This window comes from Sinohyriopsis cumingii, chromosome 13, assembly GCF_028554795.1.
Source record: "Sinohyriopsis cumingii isolate HCF-2022 chromosome 13, ASM2855479v2, whole genome shotgun sequence".
Taxonomy (NCBI): Eukaryota; Metazoa; Mollusca; class Bivalvia; order Unionida; family Unionidae; genus Sinohyriopsis; species Sinohyriopsis cumingii.
Window position 1 is genome coordinate 15,336,261 of NC_142973.1, and position 26,386 is coordinate 15,362,646.

The window sequence follows — 26,386 nt, forward strand, 5'->3', positions numbered from 1 at the left end:
TCTGGGATGAATGCAGTATAGCTGTTGCTGTCTGGGATGAATGTAAATATCACAAAATAATATTTACCCTCTTTCTATGTATTTAGATGTAGTGATCCTGCTAGAAATTTTAAACAGAAGGAGGAAATAGAGGACATTACAGTCCTTGATGAAAGGGTGTTACCACCTGTATGGGGGTTGGAGGGAGGGGATGGTTTTAATGGCTTATTGGCACAGTATCAGCTTTATCAATGACATGGAAATCAGAACTGTATGCCTTCCCATGGACACACTGAGGACCCTACATGGGCTGGCATGGGTAGGTTGTATTTGCACCTGTACATGTTCTTTCATATCCATTAGCTTGTTCATCAAAACAACAAGAAAATGTGGTTAATCATTTGTTACGTCAAATGTTACACCAGAAAAAAACTGTAGCATATTGTTGAAGAATAACATGGTTCAAATGGGTTTTTTCCCCCCAGATTTTTGATTCATTTGATAGTTTTGGAGCAGGGAAGGTTATTTTGAAGAAATGTATTAGAGAATAGTTAGTTTTGACACTGCTACAGTTGGAGACAAAAGTTTCCAGTATCCAGTACGGGGGATTGGAACTCAAAAGAACTGCCAGATATCACTGATTCCCCTTTGATATGCAGACGAGGTTTTCAATGTTTGATTGAGCATTACTATCAAAGGGAAACAAGGTTAGGCTAGTAACCTTGGTGACAGGTTGACGTTTGCTGCAGCAGTGTTGTGTTGCAAAACAATTTATATTTTCTGCCTTTCCTTTTTAAACTTATATTTAATATTTTTACCCTGCATTCAGATAGATTTTTATTATGGTCATAAATGAAAAAGGTACTAAACTGATATTCAGTTGGCCATTGCACTTCATCTGTATATGAGTCAACTTCAGTCTAACATTGTACTTGTAGTTCACATCAACACTTTACAAGATTGTGAAAATTTGATGGATTTTAGGAAAGAATAATTCAAAATGTTTTTGTTTTGAAGGAGTTAAGTTATTTTGAGCTATATTTCAGTTATGACGTGAAATTATTTTCCAAGAGAAAGTTGTAGTGCAATTCAGAATGTGCCAGGTATGATTGTGAACTTTGTTGTTATATGACATGATGTTGTTCCCCCCTTTCATTGTATTTTTTGTCTCTCTCACATCAGAGTGTTAACATATACTTTTGAATGCTATTCTTTTGCATGCAATATATCTACAACTACCGGTATATTTAATATTTTTGAATTGATGAATATAATTTTTTTTAACAGTAATACATTAAGCACAGTATGAGAGTAAAAGAAAGAGAAAATTGAGGTGTCAGACCTGGAACAGGATTTTTGGGGGTCTTCCCAGGCAAAATCAAAGGACACTCACCAGCGTTTGCTGTTTATATGATAATATCATCATATCATAACAAATCCCTATAGTTGTTCATAAGTATATTATTCCACTGCTAGTATAAACATTTGTCATGAGTTACTGGAGGAAGAAACCTGTGTAAATGATCCTGTCTTCATTTAATGGCTGTATATAGCTGTAAAAAGCTAGAAATGTAGAAATATATTAGCATGAGCATTGGTTTCAGGCAAATTTAGAATACAGGCGTAAAAGCATTGCCAATAGAGTGCCATCAGGTAAAAGAATGCAGGCATTAAAAAATTGCCAATAGAGTGCAATTAGGCGAAAGAAGACAGGCATAAATACATTGCCAATATAGTGTCATCAGGCAAAAGAATACGGGCATAAAAACATTGCCAATAGAGTGCCATTAGGTAAATGAATACAGGCATAAAAACATTGCCAACAGAGTGCCATCGATACAGTTGCTGATTAATTTGCAACAAATGCAAAGCAAACGTTGTGTAACTTTAATACATATCTGTTATGTTTGCCTTATATCAATGTAGATGTTAGTTTTCTGAACATCATATATATATATATATATATATATATATATATATATTGGTATATTGTCAGTTTTGTGGATGTAAGATTTTTGTTCCCGAACAGAAAGTATGATTAGCTCAATACATTGGAAAACTATTTGTATTTATGCAATTGTCAATTTTTGTATTAATATACATGATACTCAAGGACCATATATTTTGCTGATTATGGACAGCTGTCTTTAACACATTAACCCCTCGAAGTTTTTGTCGTTCTCGCCTGAATTTCAAGTAAGAAACACATTTTGAAAGCTATTTCTGAATACATCCGAAAACACCAACTTTCAGGTCATCTTCCAGTAAAATACTGCCTAATTGTGTTAGAAACTTTGATTTTCATTGGCTATTTGGCTCACGCATGAGCAGAAGAATAAAAGTTGGAGGTTTATTTTTTGCAAAACAGACCCATTATTTTTGTATTGAGACCACTCTTAATTCCAAATGCCCATGTTATCCTACTTTTTGCAAAGATTCATCTGTCTGTTTGCATTTCATACCAGTTTGCCTTAGATCTGAGACCAAAAAGTCTAAAATCTCGACACAAAATCAGATTCTGACCACAGGCAAATTTTGGGTGGAAAAAAATCGGGTCCAAAAAATCAGGTTTTTCCCTCTGTATTTTGTAGTGCAACTAGAAATTCCAGATTGTTTGGTATCATTGTGAAGCTACAACTGTCTACCTTTCTATAATACCACCCACTTTAGTGTATCTTGCATGACAATGATGCTACAGAGCTTGGCAGTAGGCTACTACCTCCTGCCATGTTAACCCGTCACCAAGGGTTAATGTGTTAATACAAAGCTGAAATGTGGAAGAACACTGAACAAAATAGTTTGGTTCTTGTGTTATATGAAACAGCAAGACAAGCAGGTTATTTAATACATAGACAATTTGAGTTGTTGTTAGTACCTTGCTCAAAGACTATCCACAGTAGCCAGCTCAGACAGAGGCAGTTGGAGTTGAATAACTTGCTCACTGATGCTCTACAGTAGGCAATTCAGACAGAGGCAGTTGGAGTTGAATCCCTTGCTCAAGGACACTCTACAGTAGCCAACTCAGACAGAGGCAATTGGAGTTGAATCCCGTGCTCAGGGACACTCTACAATAGCCAGCTCAGACAGAGGCATTGGAGTTAAGTGCCTTGCTCAAGGACTCACGATGCTAATTCAGTTCTCATAGTAAACCTATGCAAACACCACGATATTAAAAATTCAGTAACTTAAAATTTCTGAGTGCTCATGACCAAACCTATATTTATCAGTATAGATGAAACCTGGATGTTAGCTTCTGTGTAGAGAAAAGAATATGACCCATTGAATTTTCTGGACATGCATGTCTTTGAACCTTGTGCTTTCAATTCCGCACCAAAGAGTCAGGTGCTAATTTTAGTAATGAGAGTTCTAAACTCAAGACTGTTAAAAGAATGAAATTCCATCAATAAAACAATGTCTCTATAAAAAAAATCTCACTTACAACTTGGATAAGCTCTCAAAAGAATCTTTTTCTTAAAATATAACTTATGTTATTAACCAGTCCTGGCCATTCATTCATTAATTTGTGTAATTGAGATGAGAATGGAACTGTTATGTCTCATGTGATGTTAATGGAAGTCAGGATGGAATAGCTGTTAGGAAGTACATTAATCTTATGAAACTAGTTTTTTTTTATGGTCTGCCATGTTTAGCTTGACCAGATAGTCTTTGGTATCTGTTTGAATTCCGATAGAATGATATTTGACATGATGAGAGGGGAGTAATGATCTATTCCCAGTAGAATATCTGACAGAAGATTTAGGTTGCTTCTCTGTTTATTTTAAAAGGGGAAATAGCCCCGCTAATGTATACAGTGATGTATCCATGTACCTACTGATACAAGTATATATGTATCTACATACTTATGTATCCCCCTACCCACACCAAGTTTGAGGGCTGAAAATAGGTGAGACATTAGGGAGGTTGGAGAAGGAAAAAAGCAAAGGGACAGAGAAGGACAGTCACAGTAAAGTTGGAGTGAACCAGGAATAAGCAGGTTATGAAGTTGTACAAGGCAACAACTTTGATTGTTCGCTCGATTCTATGATGTACCAGTTCTATCATTTAAAACAGAATGGCTATTTTTATCAATATATTTGTGTCTGGAATTAGCTGAATGACTTATTTCAAAGAGAAGTGTATCTTCCTAATTTAATGTATTATCACAGTTGTTTATGTAATTGATTCAATTGTTGGTTTTCATGTGTGGCGGGGCTCATGTCATTCTGTTCTATATATCTGCTCAGATCTCTATTTATTCTCTCTATAATTTCACACTTCTCTTAATATTTACTCGATCCAGGCAACAATACAGAGGGTGATCACCCTCTAGATAATGATAGCCAGATAAAGCCGACACCTTGTAAGAAGGTACAACCTCACAACACCACCACCAGCAACACCGCTACAAAACCCGTGCCCATTTTATAATGAATCCAGCACAATAACCTCTGCATCACCATGGCTTCTGACTATACCATTAACCTCTTATGACATGCTGAAAAGTGAACTGGACCTATTCTACATCCCTGAGCCCATAGGGGTTACTTAGTAAAAGAGAAGGGATTCATTTTGTTTTATATTGTTTGAGTTCTGGTATCATTGCTTAAGTCATAAATGTCCACAAGGGTGTTGAATTCAGATGAGTAATTCTTTCACATTAATGATTCTGCTGAATTTTTAACTGTTAGAAAATTATATCCTTTCCAGATTAAATATTTTATAAAAATAATTAATCATATACTCACTATAAGTCCTTGTTGAAATAGGGATGTCTGTCATATTTATGAGTCCATGTAGAAGTAAGGATATCAGTCATTTATATTGAGTCCATGTAGAAATAAGGATATCTGTCCTATTTATATGGAGTCCATGTAGCAATAAAGATATCTGGCATATTTGTATTGTAGAAATAAGGATATGTCATATTTATATTGTAGAAATAAGGATATCTGTCATATTTATATGAGTCCATATGATGTAGAAATAAAGATATCTGTCATATTTATATTGAGTCCATGTAGATATAAGGATATCTGTCATATTTATAGTGATCTTTATATCTTATTTGCAGCTTTAAAAAGTTACTTTTGGTTGTATCAGATAAGAACATTCCATGAGATGAGTTTGCATATCCATGCAGGCATACATACATTGGGTTGCTTGATTTGCAAGGTATAAGTCATCAGTTAACAATCCATGCTGTGCCACACAAACCAGGTGCAAGTCATCGGTTCACATTCCACACACTGTGCCACCCAAACCAGGCACATCTTTGGTTCACATTTAAATCCAAGGAACTGTAAAATGAAAATATTTTAAGCATGAAACTCATGTTAAGGCTTACCACTCCTCCTTAGATATACTAAGTATTGGTTGTTTTGACAGATGTTATGAATGTGTATGCATATACCCACAATGCAATGTGCACGCAGCTTGCGCCACCATTTTAAGTCCCAGATAAACATCAGTCATCACATATATTTAAGATAAGAAATCTTATTTAATTGTCGATAAGGATATTTACTTCATCAGAATGATACATAGATTATTACTTCAAATTAAGTGCCCCTATATTATGAAAGTAAAAATAAAACTGGAAGTTCCCTGGCTTATGTCGAAAGACAGAATGGTGATGTTGAAACGTAATCATGCATATTGCTATTAAATAGAAATGCAGTTATTTCTGACAAGCAGACAATATTGATATTTATTTTAATATTTTGTATGATGGCCCTAAGATAGTCATCCTGAAATAATATTTCTGGACAATGATATGCGGGATGCAATATCAGTTACAGAATTAAAATTTTGTAGCATGGGTATTATGCTCAAACTTGTATGTACAAATACTTTTTGCGAAAATAAGTGCTTGTGCTGAAGACAGCTGAGAAACAAATTTTAATAAGTACAGTCAGATGTTGTATTTGTGGCAAGATGATGGATGTATGATGATACTGAATGAAATTGAGAACCGTTCAAAGACGTTTTAGTCTTCAGTGTATTGAAATGAAAGACAGTTGTCCCCCTCTAATATGGCCACCCCTTCTGCACTGGGAAAGTGGCCTTATAAGATGGGTGGCCTTTCCAGAGGAGGACTATATTTGTGAGATGTGTATGTTTTATGTGTATATAAAAGCTACATATAACATAAAGCAGTCAAAATCTTTATTTAAAAGTAGCATTTATTATTAAAATGTTCTTCTTGTCTTAAAAGCAGAGTTATTTCAAGTAACATAAATTAATAGTTCTTATTCTTAGACGTGAAATGTGAGTGGGATATTGTTGGCATGCACATTACAAAACCATTGAAAGATGTTATTTAAATCTTGGTATATACGTTGTTTCGTATTTAAAGTTATTCTCTGTGCATTTACTCTCCTTATCTTGTTTATTTGAGTCTTTCCAACATAAAATCTTTCGGCAAGTGAACTCTCCCCTGGTTGTCGTCAAGTTGAACAACTTTTACTGTTTCTTCTAAAGTATTATTTCTTCGTTTATGTGATGACATGTTAAAGTTTTGTAATTTTTTATTCCTATGTTGCTGATTGTACAGTAGTGTAATTTTATTTTGCAGATGAAACTTTTGTACATGGAAACCTTGTTATAAAGGCGGTGATACATGTACTGTCATGTGATATTTCAGTCTTTGTCTGGTACCTTGTTTTGTTCAAAGTTAATTGTTTCTGTTTGTATGTGTTAATCCACAAAATATATTTTTAGCCTATCTGACCATGTTATGATCTTGACAATTACAATACTGTCGGGTATTTCTGTGCACAAAAGGTTTTCATCTCCAATATTGAAGCAAAACACATACTGAATTTGATCGTTTGACAAAAATAAAATACTGCAATACTTACCATTTGAAAAGAGGCAATAGTCGCCAGAATATTCTGTTCAAAATAACATTAATTTTGGACACACAGATACCACCCCTGGGTTTTCATGACTTGTGATATGTCGGCCTACTCTGTGCACCCCTTTGAAAATATTTTAATGTTTATCCATCGGGCTATACAAATGAAATGCATTACTTTGGACTGTTTCTGTCAGCATTTAGTTGAGTAATTAGGTCAGGTTTATGGCCAGTTTTACAAAATTCAACGTAACAATGCCCATAAATAGCAAAAGATATTAAGCAGACTAAACCGATCTTGGAATTTTTTTAAGTAAAGTTCTATATTTTATGAACAGTGAATAGGATGTAATGTGTTTACAATATCTTGTTTATGGGCAAAAATTACTAAAGAATTTAGAAAGACTATACGCAAGGAATTTCTTGGGAATCCCATTCTAGCAGCAAGTTGACAAGTTGGGTAGCAGACAATTTTGTATGTGTGTGGACAACTTCTTGCATAATTTGAAACTTTGATTAAGATGCAGAATATTTTTAGGTATACATTTCCATCTTTTAAATATTGTATTTATTTGTATTATTTTTAAAAAAACATAATAAATTGGATTTTCTTGGTTACAGGTTCGAGAAGGTCATGGAGTGGGTCTTCATGTTGGCATTTTGAATTCACATTTTCATATGCATTTCGAGTCGAAATGTGGTATATTTTTTGTACACTTTATGAATGTCACTTTTCTTAATTAAAGTACGATCATTCTTGATACAAAATGGATTTTTTTACCCAAAATAACTCTAGATCCATTGTTTACAGAAATGATGTATCGTTGTGCAGAATTACCTGACACACAGAATTGGCAGTCATGGTGGTATTAATAATAAAATGTGGCTGCTTATGAGGGGTAAATTTTACATTTGTACACTAATATGTTGGCCGCTGGTCACGTTAGAGGAGTGGCCTTTCATGAGGGATACTTTTGAACACAAACTCGTCGGTGCCAAGGGATTCTGGTCATAAAGAGTGGGTGGCCGCTGGTCAGGGGGGTGCGTTCATGAGGGGAACCAATTTGTAGAACTAACAGAACATCATTTTGTGCTGAATGACCAAATCGAGTTTTCTTAGTGTAATGCTTTTAGAAATATGAAATTATATTGTAATGATAACCAAATGATTGATATCATCAGCATATGAAAATTGAAAATTGTTACATGTTTCTACTTTTTTGTGTATCCATCAGTTTCTGCGTTTGTTTATGAATGGATCTACTGTTGCTAGTCCAAATACTGCACCATGCACATCAGGCTTCCATACTGGCATTCTGTTGTTAGTCCAAATACTGCACCAAGCACATCAGGCATCCATACTGGCATTCTGTTGCTAGTCCAAATACTGCACCAAGCACATCAGGCTTCCATACTGGCATTCTGTTACTAGTCCAAATACTGCACCAAGCACATCAGGCTTCCATACTGGCATTCTGTTGCTAGTCCAAATACTGCACCAAGCACATCAGGCTTCCATACTGGCATTCTGTTGCTAGTCCAAATACTGCACCATGCACATCAGGCTTCCATACTGGCATTCTGTTGCTAGTCCAAATACTGCACCAAGCACATCAGGCTTCCATACTGGCATTCTGTTGCTAGTCCAAATACTGCATCATGCACATCAGGCTTCCATACTGGCATTCTGTTGCTAGTCCAAATACTGCACCAAGCACATCAGGCTTCCATACTGGCATTCTGTTGCTAGTCCAAATACTGCATCATGCACATCAGGCTTCCATACTGGCATTCTGTTGCTAGTCCAGATACTGCACCATGCACATCAGGCTTCCATACTGGCATTCTGTTGCTAGTCCATACAGCATGCATGTCATTGGTACACTATAAGTTGTTGTTGTTAGTCCATTATACTGGTATGATATTGCTAGTCTATGAAGCATGAATACCAGGCCATTCACATCAATTCTGGTATGGCGTTAGTATATGTAACATACACACCAGGCCATTGATATCAATACTGGTATTCTGTTGCTAGTCTATAACATGCAAACCAGGCTATTCACATCAATTTTCTTTTTCTTTTTTTTTTTTTGGGGGGGGGGAGTGTGCAAAAGGAGATTTGGACTTCACCCCCTGCATGTGTAAATGTTTTCTTTTCTGTTCCTAAAAGTAAATATTTTCCTCAGTATCTTCACTAATATCACAAACCTAGGACAGAGTTCATGCCACATATACAATCCTAGTAATTAATTTCTCCTTAGAATAACAAGTTAGGGCTTATACCATTCCAAAAATGTGAATTGGGATATATTATTCTTTAGATTTTCCTAAATATTTAGCTCCCATCTAAACACAGCACTAATGGAGATTGGCTGTCTTGTTCAGCATATAAATTAGTGAAGATGGGAATTTGATATAATGTTGAGTAACATGACACAGGCAACATGGCACAGCTGTTTTACTGTAATGCATACAATTTCAGGTCATTAAACTTTTGCAGAATTATTAAATGTGTCTTTTTGGGGGCATAAAACTTGAGCTAATAAGTGAAGAACTAATTTGTAATTGTTAATGCATCAGATATGTTAATATGAAACAGTTTATGTATTCACTGTCTTAAGTATTTTTTAAAATTTTTGGCACTGACAGAAAATGCTGCAATTATTTGGATATTCTCCACCCCCCTTTTTTAAATGTGTGAAAACAGTTGAGGTTTGTACAGAGATTTGTTGTAACCCAACAGTGATGATTTTCTAAAGCTTATGTCTTTGTTGTGCTATTGCTTAGTTTTCACATGTCTTTCAGAATGGTTATCTGCCTCAGTGGTCGCAAGTTGACAAACTAACAGTAACATGTCAGGAGCAGTCCATTTATTTGTTGCAGTGGTGATTTACCCAATTAACAGGGCTTAGTGTATAGTGCATGAAATAACTGACCATCTAATAATTAAAAATGTAGAACTAACTCTGACTATTGAAGCTGACAATGACACACACATCTTCGAAATGCTAGGGAATATAAATTTTTGTGTGGCCATTATTGTATGCAGATAATGAGTAATCAGTAGGCTAATTAAGCTGTTTTAAAGTATTATTTTGGACTGACCTGGAGTTGCTTTCTCAGATAATGTGTCAACTGAAAAACTAAGTCCTAATTTTATCAAGATTCACCATTGCACTGATCTTGGGAGTAAGTTGCACTTGTATGCTACAGAATAAATTTCTGGTTTTCATGTAGTTTTCAACTGAGTCAGACACAAAAAGTGTAGAGTTTTATTTTTGTATAATGTCATCCATTTCTGTAATATTCAATGGCGTTTGATTCAGGGCCTTTAGTTTCATTTCAAGATTCACCATCCCCACTTGTACAGATAATATTTGTCACAAAAAGTACAGCATAAATTCAAAAGAAAATGGGTTTTCTTAGAGAGAACAATTTATCAATGAATTGCACAGATTTTATATTTTTTAATTCAACCAAATTTTCAAACAGTGTATGGACCATATTGGTAGTGATCAGTTGTTTCATAGGGTACCAAAACCCTTTGTGTTTTTACACCATTTTCCTTAGTTAACAGATTTGAGTGATTATTCATTTTTCTCTATGCCAAAGAATATGAACTATCAGAGAAAACGTTTTCTTGGGATTCATCTGTATTATTGAAGATTTGTGAGTTGTCTTGTTAAAAGCTTTTCACTGGTACTAAAACCTCGTCATTATGAGTCCTGGTGACAAATGTAAATTAAACAACAGTGTTTAGTTAATGTGTACATTGCTGGCTACCATGAAACTCCATTAAAAGCATTTGTTCAGACCGACAGTTGCATCAAGGCTAGAACCTTGTATCATTTGAAATTGGACTTCTGGAGAATAAATGTTGTTAAGTACTACCCCTTGCATTAAGGGAAAAAAACATACTATGTGAATATTGTCTTGTAGAGGCTAAAGGAGGGACGACAGATATTCCCTCATCCATCAGATCATTGCAGCCAGAAATTAATTGTGTTAACAGACCGTCATTTGAAATACCATCTATAAATTGCTTATTAGACGAGCACAAACTGCAAAGACCCTGATCTGCTGTCACATAGTTTGTTGGTAGATCTGAGTCTGTGTAGTTTGTTATTAGTAATCGGTAGAACAAACAACACAGACCCTGATATGCAGGCACAATATGTTATGGCAGATCAGGATCTATATTGTATACAGTTGGCCTCAACTTATAGGCAAGTAAACTTGGTATTTAGGGCAAGACTAGCATAAACTCCATCAATGTTTAGCAACAGTGTTATATATATATATATATATATATATATATATATATATATATATATATATATAGTTCAAGTTTGTGCTGGATTAAATTCATCTGTAATTTCCTGCCTCTTTTATTGCTGCAGAGTCTGGTGGAATCCATATTACTGGAAATTAGTTCAAAGTCCTTAACCAGGAAAATCTTGAACTTTTAAAGATTTTCACTGTTCGTCAGCATACTCTTTAATAACATAAAGTCATTTCTCATGTAGGATGTATTAATATTGCCGAGTTTATGGAGGATTCCTAATTTTATACAGTTGAGATTGAACCCAAATTAATGGACAAGAATGGCTGAATGATAAAAGCATAAAGATTTTCCATACAAGTGCAGAAAGGAGCCCAAAAGCTTTTGTAAGGAAAAATTACTTCAGTAGAACCCCAAATAGCCTTTTGATGTTAATGGGCTGGAGGCCATTTAAGGAATACAAGGAATGCCTGTTAAGATTTTATTGACATTCCAAATCATTATAGCCATTTTCTCCCTAAAATTTAATCCATCTGGCTGGGATGAAAATCACATGATGCCTAATGGTTTTTATCAGGAGTTAACGGGGATAGTAGCACATCCGTGTCATATTTTTGATAGGATACATGCTATCATAAACACTTTTGGGACATATGGGTTCCTTTGTCAAAGCCAAACACATATGACAAACACGAACACACCTTGTGGGTTGGTGGTTCATACCAGGATTGTTGTAAGTTCTTCCTGCACCAGTTATACTGGCCACCATGTAAAACTGCACTGTGAAATAGCATTAAATCAAAAACAATAACAACAACAACGTTAGTGAAAACTGACTTGGAAGGGATAATGGTGATCAGAGTCCATGGGAACTGATCCGGCAGCAATAATTTAAGTAATTATCCTATTATGGTCTCATTGTACAAAACAGCAGGAAGATCCATTTCTAACAGTATGGTCTCAATATATAAAACACCTAATAGATCCATTTCTAACAGTATGGTCTCACTGTATAAAACACCTTGAAGATCTATTTCTAACTGTATGGTCACACTGTATAAAACACCATCAATTTCCATTTCTAACAGTATGGTCTGACTGTATAAAACACCAAGAAGATCCATTTCTAACAGTATGGTCTCACTGTATAAAACACCATGTAGATCCATTTCTAACAGTATGGTCTCACTGTATAAAACACCATCAATTGTTATTTCTAACAGTATGGTCTCGCTCTATACAACGCCATGAAGATCCATTTCTAACAGTATGGTCTAAGTGTGTAAAACCCCAGGATGATCCATTTCTAACAGTATGGTCTGAGTGTATAAAACACCAGGAATTTCCATTTCTAACAGTATGGTCTCCGTTTATAAAACACCTAGAAGATCCATTTCTAACAGTATGGTCTCGCTATATAAAACACCATGAAGATCCATTTCTAACAGTATGGTCTAAGTGTGTAAAACACCAGGACGATCCATTTCTAAAGTATGGTCTCAATGTATAAAACACAGGGACAATCCATTTCTAACAGCATGGTCTAAGTGTGTAAAACACAAAGAAGATCCATTTCTAACAGTATGGACTCATTGTATAAAACACCAGAAATTTCCATTTCTAACAGTATGATCTCACTGTATAAAACACCTAGAAGATCCATTTCTAACAGTATGGTCTAAGTGTGTAAAACACCAGGACGATCCATTTCTAAAGTATGGTCTCAGTGTATAAAACACAGGGACAATCCATTTCTAACAGTATGGTCTAAGTGTGTAAAACACAAAGAAGATCCATTTCTAACAGTATGGACTCATTGTATAAAACACCAGAAATTTCCATTTCTAACAGTATGGTCTCACTGTATAAAACACCTAGAAGATCCATTTCTTACAGTATGGTCTTACTGTTTAAAACACCATGAAGATCTGTTTATAACAGTATGGTCTCAGTGTATAAAACACCTAGAAGATCCATTTCCAACAGTATGATCTCAGTGTATAAAACACCTAGAAGATCCATTTTCAACAGTATGGTCTTACTGTTTAAAACACCATGAAGATCTGTTTATAACAGTATGGTCTCAGTGTATAAAACACCTTGAAGATCTATTTCTAACTGTATGGTCACACTGTATAAAACACCATCAATTTCCATTTCTTAAAGTATGGTCTAAGTGTATAAAACACCTAGAAGATCCATTTCTAACAGTTTGGTCTCACTGCATAAAACACCATGAAGATCCATTCTAACAATATGGTCTCACTGTATAAAACACGTAGAAGATCCATTTCCTACAGTATGGTTTCACTGTATAAAACACCATGAAGATCCATTTTTTAACAGTATGGTCTCACTGTATAAAACACCAAGAAGATCAATTTCTAACAGTATGGTCTCACTGTATAAAACACCAAGAATTTCCATTTCTTAGACTGTTTGAAGCTACAGTCTTTAACAGTAAGTCCCAAGAAAATCATGACATTCCAGACAAATTTTATATCCACTTCTCCTCAATAAGGGATGTTCAAATCGAGACTCAGAGGCTTAGTTATGCATTTTTTGACTAAAAAGAGGGATGTGCACTTGTTAATGTACCGTCTGTACTTGCTTATAAGGCTAGTCCAGCTGTGAACTGCATAGATCCAGATCTGTTGTCACATAATGAACGGGCAGATCTGGTCCTGTGTAATTTATTAGGAGTAATGAGTACAACAAACAACATACTCCCTGATCTGCAGGTACATTATGCTTTAGGTGCAGCTCTTCGATGTATATGTATAACCATAGCTTCCTAAAGAGTATGCCATGTTTGTATTGGTTTGATTGAGTACATGCTAATGGTATTGAAATATTTTGATGTGTTGGTTGTCAATATTTCATATTTATGGTTACAATATCTGTCATTGAGTATCAGTGCATTGCCAGCCATCATTATGTAACTGATGTCTGCAGTAAATAGTGCCTGTCAAGTATAGTGTCTGGCAAGAGGGTAACTTGCTTCTTGCAGCTTTAGGAAATCTTACATAGAAACAGCCACCATCTACCCCTCCTTTCATCCATGCATCCATCCATCTCTCCACGTTCATCCAATACATTACTACGCTTTTACTTTAGCCCCCCCCCCCCATTTATAAGCATTACACAGTTTGTACTATGAATAGGCAATATTTTATGCTTAAATGTTGATTTGCCACGGTAACCAAATGCTTGTCAAAACTAATAAATCATCTTTACTATCATCTGGTTTAAGTGACCTATTTCATTAGATTATATCAATCTAAATTTAACTGACTAATTTCACGTAAGGGGGTTGGGTCCACATGGCCGTATCCAGAATGGTGTTGTTAGCCCATTGTAATACCTCAGTTCACTGGAAATAGTTTGGCCTTTTCAACATACTGTATGTAAGTTACATATAATTTTAATGTTTTCCTAGTAAGATGCTGAAGTTTACATTAATATTATAAATTCATAATGTCATTATGTTCTTTATGTGAAGATGCTAGTGTAGACATTTTCTATTTGACTTGCTGTAGAGCTTTCATTGTTACAAATTATCAAATGACTTCAACAATGAACAGACGTTTGAAACTATTTTACAGAATTATGGCCCTTATACGACTGAACTTTTCTGAACACGCTATAACATTGACGTTTATTTTTTGTTTCATTTTAATACGTCTGCTTGCAAAATTTTCCTCAGCAAGGTCTCAGATGAGTGTGATGGTGACCAGTTTCTGACTATATTTTCTAGTTATGGCACTTGAATACTCTAGAATAACCATGCATGTCCATGTATTTCGACCACTCCAGCATCTCCAGTTTTTGTTTTTGATGTCAATATAATGTACAGGAAAGCTTTATCCCTACCCATGGTGTTATGTTTTGCAGGTAGAACAAGTGTTTGCAATAAATAAATGTCACAAAGGCATCAAAGCTTCTTATGGCATGTTGTGGAATTTACAGCGGTGAAGTTTCCCATCTGACCAATCAGTTCATGACCCACCCACTCACCCACTTCTAGTCCTATCTTATTCCTGCCCCGTCTCAAAAGTCCTGTAAATACAACATATTTGTGTTGTTTAGGCCAGATTTATATATTTAAAAAAGTAGGCATTGATCTGGTTACCCAAACAACCCTGTTTTAAACTGCAGACCCAATTTTTTTTTGTTGAAAAAAAAAATCAACAGATGAACATTTTTATATTTAACATTTAATCCAGAACGTGAATGATGCTTGTTTATTAGTTTATGCTTCATTTGAATCAGTCAACAGCAATACAAAAAAGCAATTTTAGCATTGCGCCTTAATTTTTTGCTTCATTGTAACCAGTACCACTCATACTTTTTTTTGGACTGAATGGTCACAAAGTAATGTGGGCTAAAGTGGTCCGCCATATATACCTGCTTAATAAAATGAGTCCGACTGCAGCTGCACAGACCAGATCTTTCATTGCATAATGCACTGGCAAATCTGGGTATGTGCAGTTTGTTAGGAATAATCAGTATAACAAGCAGCATAGACCCTGATCTGCCAGTACATTATGCTGTGACAGATCATCTCTGTTTTTTGTAAGTACGTACATTGACTCTGAAAGTACTGGTCCTAACAGCTACCACTTAAATTTATTTATGTAATCCCCCTGCAAAATCATGAATGTCAATACTGTATATACTCACTTATAAGTGGAGTCAAACTGCAAACAACACAGTTCCTGGGGGCCCTGAGTGGTCTAAAGCGCTCTCTGTTATGGATCACTGCCATCTCACCTCTGTATGTGTGGGTTCGAGTCGCGGATTCGGCCAATGTGGGCATGTGAGAAAGCTTGCCAGTAGCTTCTCATGGGTCGGTGGTTCTTTCTGGGGTTTTCCCGGGTTCTTCCTCCGCCATTAATGCTGGCCACCATGCACATCCTATCATGTGCTGAAAAATGGCGTTAAAGCCCACAACAACAACAACAACAACAAAGTTCCTGATCTGCAGTTGGACTCAACTTATAAGTGAGTTTATACAGTAGGTCCCATGTTCAATCCTGCATGTCATTGGAGATAGTTAATGGAGGCAACCATTTTGTCTTGGTTTGTTCCCCCTCCCCCCAGCCGATGGTGTTCTAGTTGTTGTTGTTGTTGTTGTTGTAGTGTTTAACGCCATTTTTCAGCACACAATAGGCTATACAAGGCGGCCAGTATTAATGGTGGAGGAAGAACCCGGGAAATCCCCGGAAAGAACCACCGACCCTCAAGAAGCTACTGGCAAGCTTTCTCACATGCCCACATTGGCCGAATCCGCGACTCGAACCCACACATACAGAGGTGAGATGGCAGTGATCCGTAACGGACAGCGCTTTAGACCACTCGGCCACTCGGGGCTCCCTGGTGTTCTAGTTGACAAGATCTTGGAATTTATAGCTGTTAAGAAATATAACAATGTATTTTAAGGATTTTGCCCTCTGATGCCTTTATCTTTGCTTTGTACACCTTTTTTTGATGCATAAATTTAATCAGCATTCTATGGCCTGGAGTGTACTGCTTTGCCATTAAACCCTATATAGTACTTAACATATTTTATTGAATGTTGACTGAGTGAAATAGAAATTGATAAAGTCATGGATATTGAGGTCTCTTCAACAGACTTGCTGTCATGTAGTCTCCAACTAAACAAGATAACTACCATATACACTCACTTATAAGGTGAGTCTAACTGCAAACTTCATAGACTTAGATCTGCCATCACATAATGCACTGGCAGATTTAGGTCTGTGCAATTTTTTCAGAGTAATCAGTAGAACAAATAATATAGACTCTGATCATGCTGCACATTATGCTGTGGCAGATAAGGATCTTTATTGATTGCAGTTTGACTTGACTTACAAGCATGCATATATGGTAGCTGAGACAACATTACTACCTCCATTAACCAGCTTTGAATTTCTGAGAAGCAAATTTCATGAAACCTAAAAGGATGTCCTACTAATATGGCAAATAATGAAATGATAATTCTCTATAAGGGGCATTTCCTCTGAATTATCTCACAGTCTTTTAGTAAATAATGGGAAATGGATATCTAATGACATAATTTGGTAGTTAATTTCACACCACTCCCAGCTATAAGGTTGAAAGAACTTTGGATCTCATTTCTCTCTTTGGAATTGAATTTACTGATATAAAATGCTACTACACTGATTTGTCTTACGTCAAATAGTCCTATAATGCATTTGGACTAATGTCACAATTAGGGTGAGTTTACACATTGACAGTGTTAGTTTAAAGTTTAAACAATTTTGTTTGAAAATGAAGATTTGTCTGCTGGAGACACATGAAAAAGAATTTACCCTAGATCAGAGATTTTCAGATATCTCTATTATGAATAGCTGGAAATTGTTTAGTGTTTTTCTAACAGCTTTTACCTCAATGACTACAATAAGAAAAACTGAAATTACTCCATCATTTGTTTTTGACTTTATTTCAAGCATTCATTGGTAGAGAAGCAGGAAATAATAATCACCTGTTTATGGACAATATTATTACATTTACCAACAATTGTATCATATTTATCAACAATGATATTATATTTATCAACAATGGTATCATATTTACCAACAATTGTATCACATTTACCAACAAAGGTATCATATTTACCAACAATGGTATCATATCTATCAACAATGGTATCATATTTACCAACAATGGTATCATATTTATCAACAATTGTATCACATTTATCAACAAAAGTATTACATTTACCAACAATGGTATCATATTTATCAATAATTGTATCACATTTATCAACAATGGTATCATATTTACCAACAATTGTATCATATTTATCAACAATTGTATCACATTACCAACAATGGTATCATATTTATCAACAATTTTATCACATTTACCAACAAAGGTATCATATTTACCTGCAATGGTATCAAATTTATCAACAATGGTATCATATTTATCAACATTGGTATCATATTTACCAACAATTGTATCATTTATCAACAATGGTATCATATTTATCAACAATGGTATCACATTTACCAACAATAGTATCATATTTACCAACAATGGTGTCACATTTACCAACAATGGTATCATATTTACCAACAATGGTATCATATTTACCAACAATTGTATCACATTTACCAACAATGGTATCATATTTGTCAGCAATGGCATCTTCTGGATGAGTTTTCTTAAGAGTTTGGTTACAGTTTTTCTTTTGCTTACATTTTCTCATCCTATGATGGATTTTGTTCATACTGGGGATGTCAGGTGAATTCATTCTATGATACCCTCATCTTTCTGATCATGGTGTCATTGAGGTCATGCTGATAGAAAATTTTGGTTTGGGTTAAAGTTTTCCTTACCTGTATTTCCTAAACTCTTTCATGACTTTTTCTTCAGAAGTCTCATTATGAGGTAAAGATGGTTTATTCTGGAGCATTCACTGACTGGACTGGTTTTACTGACATTTAGCTGCTAAAATTAGTCACTTCAAATTAAAAAAGTTTACCAGTGCTTTGAGTATGCACCAGTTTGCTTTCTTGTCCTAAATTATGTAGACTTACACCTTAATTTATCTCATAATAAATTCTGTTCTAAATGGTACCCTTTCATTTTATGTTTTGTATCTGCAAGTGTCTCGGACTTTCAGTTTCTGGATTTTAAAATTCCAAATTTACCCCAGAAGTGAAGTAAAATTATTATTTTTTATTATTGGGATGGTGCTGTGTCTGTCTTCTGTACATCCATTTACATGGGTTTTTTAAAATCTGATTTGAATCAGGCTTGGAATATGTGTTTTATGTCTACAAGATCTCAGACAATTTGATTTGAATCAGGCTTGGTGTTTTATATCTACAGGATGTCAGACAATTTGATAATTCTATTTGGAGCATTGCTACCAAACTTTACCTGCACAGCACATTCATCACAAAGTATAGGTAGTACTAAATAAAAATGGTGACCACCATAGGAGTCATTTTGAAACTACTAATAAATGGATGGCCAATCAGCAATGGGTTTTCACTTTTACATTTCTTATGATGTTTGGTTAATCTGAAATGGTAGCAATTTGGGACTGAATATGGCTGCAAAAAAATCTTACTATATCTTACTGTCATTACTCCACCTGAATGGATGGTCATTTAGAATACAGTTTTCTCTAATTGTCATCTAGTGGGCCCTAAGTGACAATAGTTCTGACATCCTAAATGACATCCTAAATGAAAATAATTCTGACATCCAGTACAGCTGCCATGGTGGCCCTCATGAAAATCTCATTTTCACTACTCATCCTGAACAGATGGTTATACTAACATGTTTGGTTTTTTTAGTAAAAGAATTAATTCTTACAATGTCTAGTTTTTCTTTGATGAAAATGATGCCAGTGTGGCCTCCATTATGGCCATCTTGAGTGTTGTTGTTGTTGTTGTAGGGTTTAACACCATTTTTCAGCACACGATAGGCTATATATGGCGGCCAGTATTAATGGTGGAGGAAGAACCCGGGAAAACCCCCGGAAAGAACCACCAACCCACAAGAAGCTATTGGCAAGTTTTCTCACATACCCACATTGGCTGAATCTGAGACTTGAACCCACGCAGACAGAGGTGAGATGGCAGTGATCCGTAGTGGAGAGCGCGTTAGACCATTCGGCCACTCGGGGCCACAACAGTGTTGTTAATTTTATTCCTGCTTAAGGGATGGTCATTATTAAATCAACCTAGTTTTCCACCAAAATACTAATTATAATGTATTGTTGATACAAAATGAAAATCATGCCTAGCTGACGTTTAGTTTGACTGCCATAAAAACCATCTTGAAAATATTATCATTGCTCTTTCTATATTAAATGATGCCAATCCAGCATCCAATATGGCCACCATGACAGCAATTTTGAAAATCTTGTTGTTACTTTGCCTTAATGAAATGGTCATATTGACCCAGAGTTTTACAAAAATATGTTTAATTATATCTACTTGGTCCAAAATGGAAATAATACCAATCTTATGTCCAGTATGGTGTCATGATATCAGGCACAAATCTTGTTATCACTTTTCAGTTGATTATCATATCAACAAGGGGTTTTCACATAATGACTTCTTATGATGCTTAGTTTGTTCTGAATGAAAATGCTGACAATCTTACATCCAGTATAGTCAACAGATGGTTTTAAAAATCTGCAGATAAAAGAAGGAATAGTCTTAACATAGATTCCTGAAAATTTTTTTTTGCCAGTAGAGCATTAGTTAGAATGCCCCCCCCCCCATATGCTGTATTTTGCTATAACATACTGTACTTTATTTTATGGCATTTATTACTTTTTTTAATTGACATTTTTATTTTGAGTATTTAATAAAATTAAATACCCACAGTAGTTTTTTTTTCCTGATTACTAGAAGTATGAAAATGCATGGAATTAGCAGCACAATAAAACTTGGAATGATAATTTCAGTTTTGTGTGAAAGTCATGCAGCTCTCAAAACAACAAGGTAAACTTTGTAAACTTCACTTTAAAGATTTTTGACAACTTGGAGTATGAGCAAGAAAGTGTTAGTTATAATTATTAATTAATTATCTTTGGAACGAATTGTTTTAAGTACATAGCATGATACAAACAATGAACTTGATGTAAAATTTGAGAGATAGTTTACATAGGTTGTGTTCTGACAGTTCTGCATAAGCCTGCTTAGTAAAATGAATTATCAACTGTCATGTAAGCCAGGTGTGTGATATCAAGCCCGCTTGGTCGTCTTATTTGACAAAAGACTACGGATTCTGTGTTTGAGGTTTATCACATTTATAAATTTAGCATTTTGTTTTAAATCACGAGTGGCAGAACAGCATTTTTAGCTGGTTATTATACTCTCTCTTGATTCTCTCCCATCTTTTAATCTTGTTGTCATCATTTAACTGTCTCAAATTTTGTGGAGTTGACAGATGTTTCATGGACACAGAGTATAGTGTGTAATTATCCTGGTAATTTGCTGATCTACTAAGCTTGCTTAATGGATCATAATGGATAAAACATGTTATAATAATAATATGTTTGTTTAATACACTCAAATAATAGAGGTAAATTTACAGCATTTAATACCTAAAATTATCCATGATTAAAGCAGTCTAGAGGTAGACAATCTGTAACAAAAAAAATCATATTTCATCCTATATACCAGGGACTTCAGTTGTCTGTGTCTGGAGGCAAAATTAGAGATACTGTGAATTAATTTTATACATGCCTGCCATAAGCTGCAGTATCATACATTATGATGCTGTCTGTCCTTCCTTCCTTCCATCTGTCAATCCATCCGTCTGTCTGTTACCAAATTCAAGGTCTCCACTATCTACAGTTACCAAAATATGGGTGGCTTGCCCTTGGAAAACAAAAAAGGCCTTTTCAATTTTTTATGAAAGGTTATGGCCACTGTTCACTGAAAGAAGGAACACTGTGGATAGCTTGCAGTTGAAGTAATGAAAACCTTTGGTTGGAGCGAACGGTCAATGGCACTATGGTTTCTACACAATAACATCAAGTTTACATCACATGCCTGGACTAAGCTTTGTGGATAGTTTTCATTTGGGTTAAGGAAAAACTGGTTGATTTGGGGGGTCAAAAGACCAAATGTCAAGGCCACTGATTGAAAGAAGAAAAATTGTTTTTGCACAAACATACCAGTTCTTGACCAGGAATTTTCACCAAAGAATGTGGATGACTTACATTTAGTGTAAGAAATAAGGCCATTGATTTTGGGGGGTTAAAAGCTCAATGGTCAAGGTCATTGTGACTGAAAAAAGACAAATTTTTTGCAAAATAACTTTAGTTCTGGATCACATGCCCTGATCAAAGTTTGTGTGGGGCATTGCTCTTAATGTATGAAAGAGACTTTTTCATTTTAAGATTTTTAAAAAGTTCAAAGGTCAAGGTCATTGTGGCTACAAGAAAATTGGGTTGTGCAATACAACTTTTGATGAGGCCAATTCATCAACAAATATGGCTTCCATTACTCTGGATTGAACGATCTTCAAAAATGACTTTAAAAATCTGCTCAGTAGAATTGGAAATTGATAGTTTGGCATGTGGGTCTTTCACTTTGATACAAATGATGATAATCCACCATCAGGTTTAACTGTTGCTAAAAATATAAATTTCTTTAAATGACTAGTTAACACAAATGGATTATGCTTGACAGAAATTTTCAGGGCATTAAAGGACTTTAGATTTGTTCAGATCGGCCATAAGTGTGGCCACTGTTAACTAAATATTAAAAAAACTTAATACATAGTTCTTACAACTGTGAAAATTCCTTGAATTCTGAAAAAGTAGGTTTTATCCCTGAAATATCCTTGAATATGTCGAAATTTATCTGAATGAATTTTAAAAAAAACATTTACACTGAATAAAAGAGACCACTTTTCAGAATCTGATTTTTTTGCTATATGTTGTCCAAAAAATATAAATATATATATATATATATATATATATATATATATATATATATATATATATATATATATATATATATATATATATATATCAGGAATAACATTTGCTGGATAAAATGAGATACAACATGGGCAGTTACCAGATGGAGTAGCATTCTTGTTCTGTATGTAGCTTTTTCTTCTATATTTGAGACTGCTTCAGTGGCATAAGTGTTTAGAGTGTCCACCTCGGATGTGGGAGGTCACAGGTTAAAACCCCATTTGAGTCATACCATATACTTATTTTTTAAAAAATGGTACTAGCATTTGTGTCGCTTGGCACTCAGCATTAAGAGGTTAGTGTTAGGACCGGTCAGCCTGGTGTCAGGATAATGTAACTCAGTGGGACAGGATGCTACATGTCAACGGCATGAGGCTCCTGGTGCTAGACATCACTATAAACAGGCACACTGCAGACATTGTAGCGATATGACTGGAAAATTGTTAAAGCTTCGTTAAAATCAAAATCACACACACTTCTATATTTCTGCCTAATAATGCAGTGATAAACAAAGTAACATTTGGAGATAGTTTAATTTCTGCAAGAAAATACTCCAGGAAAACATGTTTTAAGCCCCTGCAAACTTCATTTATATTTTTTGAAAAACTCTTTGAGAACGTATGAACCTTGTTGAAATGACTTGTTCACAAAAAGCATTTAACAGAAATTGACAAAATTTTGACAAAAAGCATACTGACATGAAGGGCTTTAATTTAATAAAAATAATATTTCCAACAAATATGGCTGTCATTATTAATAAAGAAAAACTTTGAATGATTTCTTCTCAAGCACTGCTTAGCAAAGTGTGACCAATACTGACAAAAGCATGATGGCATGAAGGACTTTCAGGTTTGTCCAAATGATGTCAATCTACCATCAGATATGGTCACTGATTCTAAAAATAGGAAAATATTTAAATAGCTTTATCACACACACACACAAAAAACACTCAACAAAATTTTACAAAATTTGACATACTGGTATAAAGGACTTTTGATAATGGACAAATGGTGCTTATGTGCCTGCAGATATGAATGACGTTACTAAAAATTGAGAAACATATGAAACCAACAAGAGCCATGTTTTAAATCTTACTGGCCTGGAATTCTTAATCAAATACTTTTAGATTTGACCATTAGGCACATGTCAGTCAAGTGAGTGATCCCAGACCCACGTGGGCCTCTTCTTTTTATAGTCATATTTTTCTGTGTAAAACATATAAACCCAGATTATCAGTCACATAATGTGTTTGCATACCATTGTATATTCTGTTCACTTCAAATCATGACTATAATTAAAAAAACCAGCATTGATTCCAATCTGCCAGTGCATTGTGTGGTGGCAGGTAGTTGTTTTCAGTTTGGGTTGATGTTATGCACAGATAAATATAGTAACATCATTGAAAGTATTAGGCATATTTAGGGACACATATTTCAAAATCTTTTCCATTTACATCTGCAAATTTTGTTCCAAAAATGTTGTTTTATCATAGATTTTCTCCAAATGTCTGGGCCCTAGGAACTATTGAAGAACCAATAATTTGACACTTATGTACATATGGCAGTTCTACAATGATGAGTCTTCAAAACAAGAATAATTGCATACAAGTTTCATTACCATCTTATAAACACTTGCCTACTGATGGATCAGATATTTGGAATTACCAGCATACTCGAAATGCTTAGCATGGAGTGCTTTACAAATAAGTTGTTTTCCTGATGAAAAGTGGTTAATGCAGGGCCCTGAAGTGCTGTTGTTCAGTCTAGCTGAGTTATACCTTGTAATACGAATGGCTGTATCCAGATGATGGTCCTGTTACTTCTAAATGTCACCCCTACTCTCACAAGCAGCCTGGCTAATTGAGGGAAATTACAGGTTTTACCCAGGGAGCCATTTGTTGATGCTTCAGAAGTGAATTAAGTGATATTATGGTTCAGGCCACTAATCCATTTGTGTGGCAACAGATATGACACAGTCTAATAATGCTGAAGAGCTAGTGCTTTGTATGGCCTCACCAGCTACTACAGTACTTGTCTAACAGGATACATAGGGAAACTGAATGAAGCCAGGCTATTTCCTTGTACCATAAGGTCACCCTGTATTACATTCTTCATGTAGATCAGGACACTACATGTCCTTGAGATTGCCTACTTGTCCCTGATCTACTACTGTAAGTCATGCTCTCTCACTCTCCCCCTCCCCCTTCTCTCTCTCTCTCTCTCTCTCATTCTCTCGTGCATTGACATTTAACTTAAATTGTTAAGACTCAAATGGAGAAAATTGTGACTGAATATGAGTATAGGCAGTATGTTTAATTACAAACGAGTTTTTAAATTACTAATTAGTTCATTACATGCACATGAAAAGGGTCCATCTATTGCCTTATCTTATAGAATATATTTAAACAAAATATTTAAAGCTGTGAATTGTTCCACCATTTTGTCATGTATGTTAAAAAAATGACTTGATTCATATCTGTAACAGTTTTAAATGATAAATGGTTTGTTACTGTTTGACATATTATTTTATTGTGTGATTGTTATATGTGAGGTAATTTTCAACTCCTTAAAAACTTTTATTTTCATCTGTATACATTGGACGCCCCATATCCCATGAAAATACAAGTCTTCTAGGTCACAAGCACTCCTATCTGCATAAGGAAAGTTGATTCTATATTGGAAACATAATCATTTTATGCAGGTGTGCAGTGAGGGGGGGGGGCAGGATATTGATACTGTCCTGCACAAATAAAACATTGTCAGATACATGTTAATTAAATGGAGTTTTCTGATTTGTACACATGAATAAATATGATTTTGATGCTATACTATATGAATTTTGACCTGGTGATAGTTTCTACTTTGATGGCTTTTTGATGGATCAGACCCTGTCTGGTTATGCTGCAGCTTTTCCCATAATTAAATTTGTAAGAATTCTGGATGTTGACTTGAACAAAATTGCTTGCAAAATTGATGTTATGGGAAAATTGGGCATTTTTAATGTCAGTCACTACATTTTTTGTTTTCCCCTTGCATGGTATGCAGCATGATAGCAATTTAGAGTACTTAAATCTACTTGCACAACAAGGCCTTCAAACTATGAAGCTAGCGATCTGCAACTCTGATCACTCCACACCATGTTCTGCTTCATGTAGGCCTTTCTCTCTCATCATTCTACTGAAAAAGCACTTTGTCATTTATACTGGCGTTTTAAGTAAAGTCCATCTACAAACAACATAGACCCTGATCTGCCATAACATAGTGCACCAGAAAAGCAGGATCTATGTTTGTTTTACTGATTACTCCTACCAAACTGCACAGACCCTGATCTGCCAGTGCATTATGTGATGGCAAAACTGGTTTTGTTCTGTTTGTTGTTGGAAGTGACTTATAAGCAAGTACAGATGGTAATCAAATACAGTTTAACTTGCCTTATGTACTTGCTTATAAGGTGAATCCTACTGCAAACTGCACTGACCCAGATCTTCCATTGCATAATGTGCAGGTAGATCTGGGTCTGTGCGGTTTGTAAGGAATAATTAGTAGAACAAACAACATGGACATTGATCTGCAAGAACATTATGCCTCAGCAGATCAGGATCTTTGCTGTTTGTAGTTTGACTTGACTTAAAAGTGAGTATACACTAAAGTATATGACAAATTTCAATCAGCTGTCTTCAATATATCACTGGTATTACCTACTGAAAGTCACTGTCAATTACTGTATAGAGAATGTCGTCGTTATTAATGATGAAAATATCAATAACCAGGTTTAGCAGAGC

The 26,386-nt window shown here is 35.1% G+C and overlaps 1 protein-coding gene and 1 long non-coding RNA gene across 3 annotated transcripts in view; one reads left to right on the plus strand and one right to left on the minus strand.

Moving 5' to 3' along the window:
* Positions 1-26,386, plus strand: part of LOC149784979 (LIM domain only protein 3-like) — a 217,417-nt gene that overhangs the window by 139,837 nt on the left and 51,194 nt on the right. The window lies entirely within an intron of this gene.
* LOC149784980 (uncharacterized) lies at positions 17,577-24,769 on the minus strand. The gene is made up of 3 exons (XR_016425343.1): positions 24,383-24,769; positions 22,706-23,037; positions 17,577-21,496 (listed from the first exon to the last, which is right to left on the minus strand). It is a non-coding gene; the product is annotated as an uncharacterized LOC149784980 (long non-coding RNA).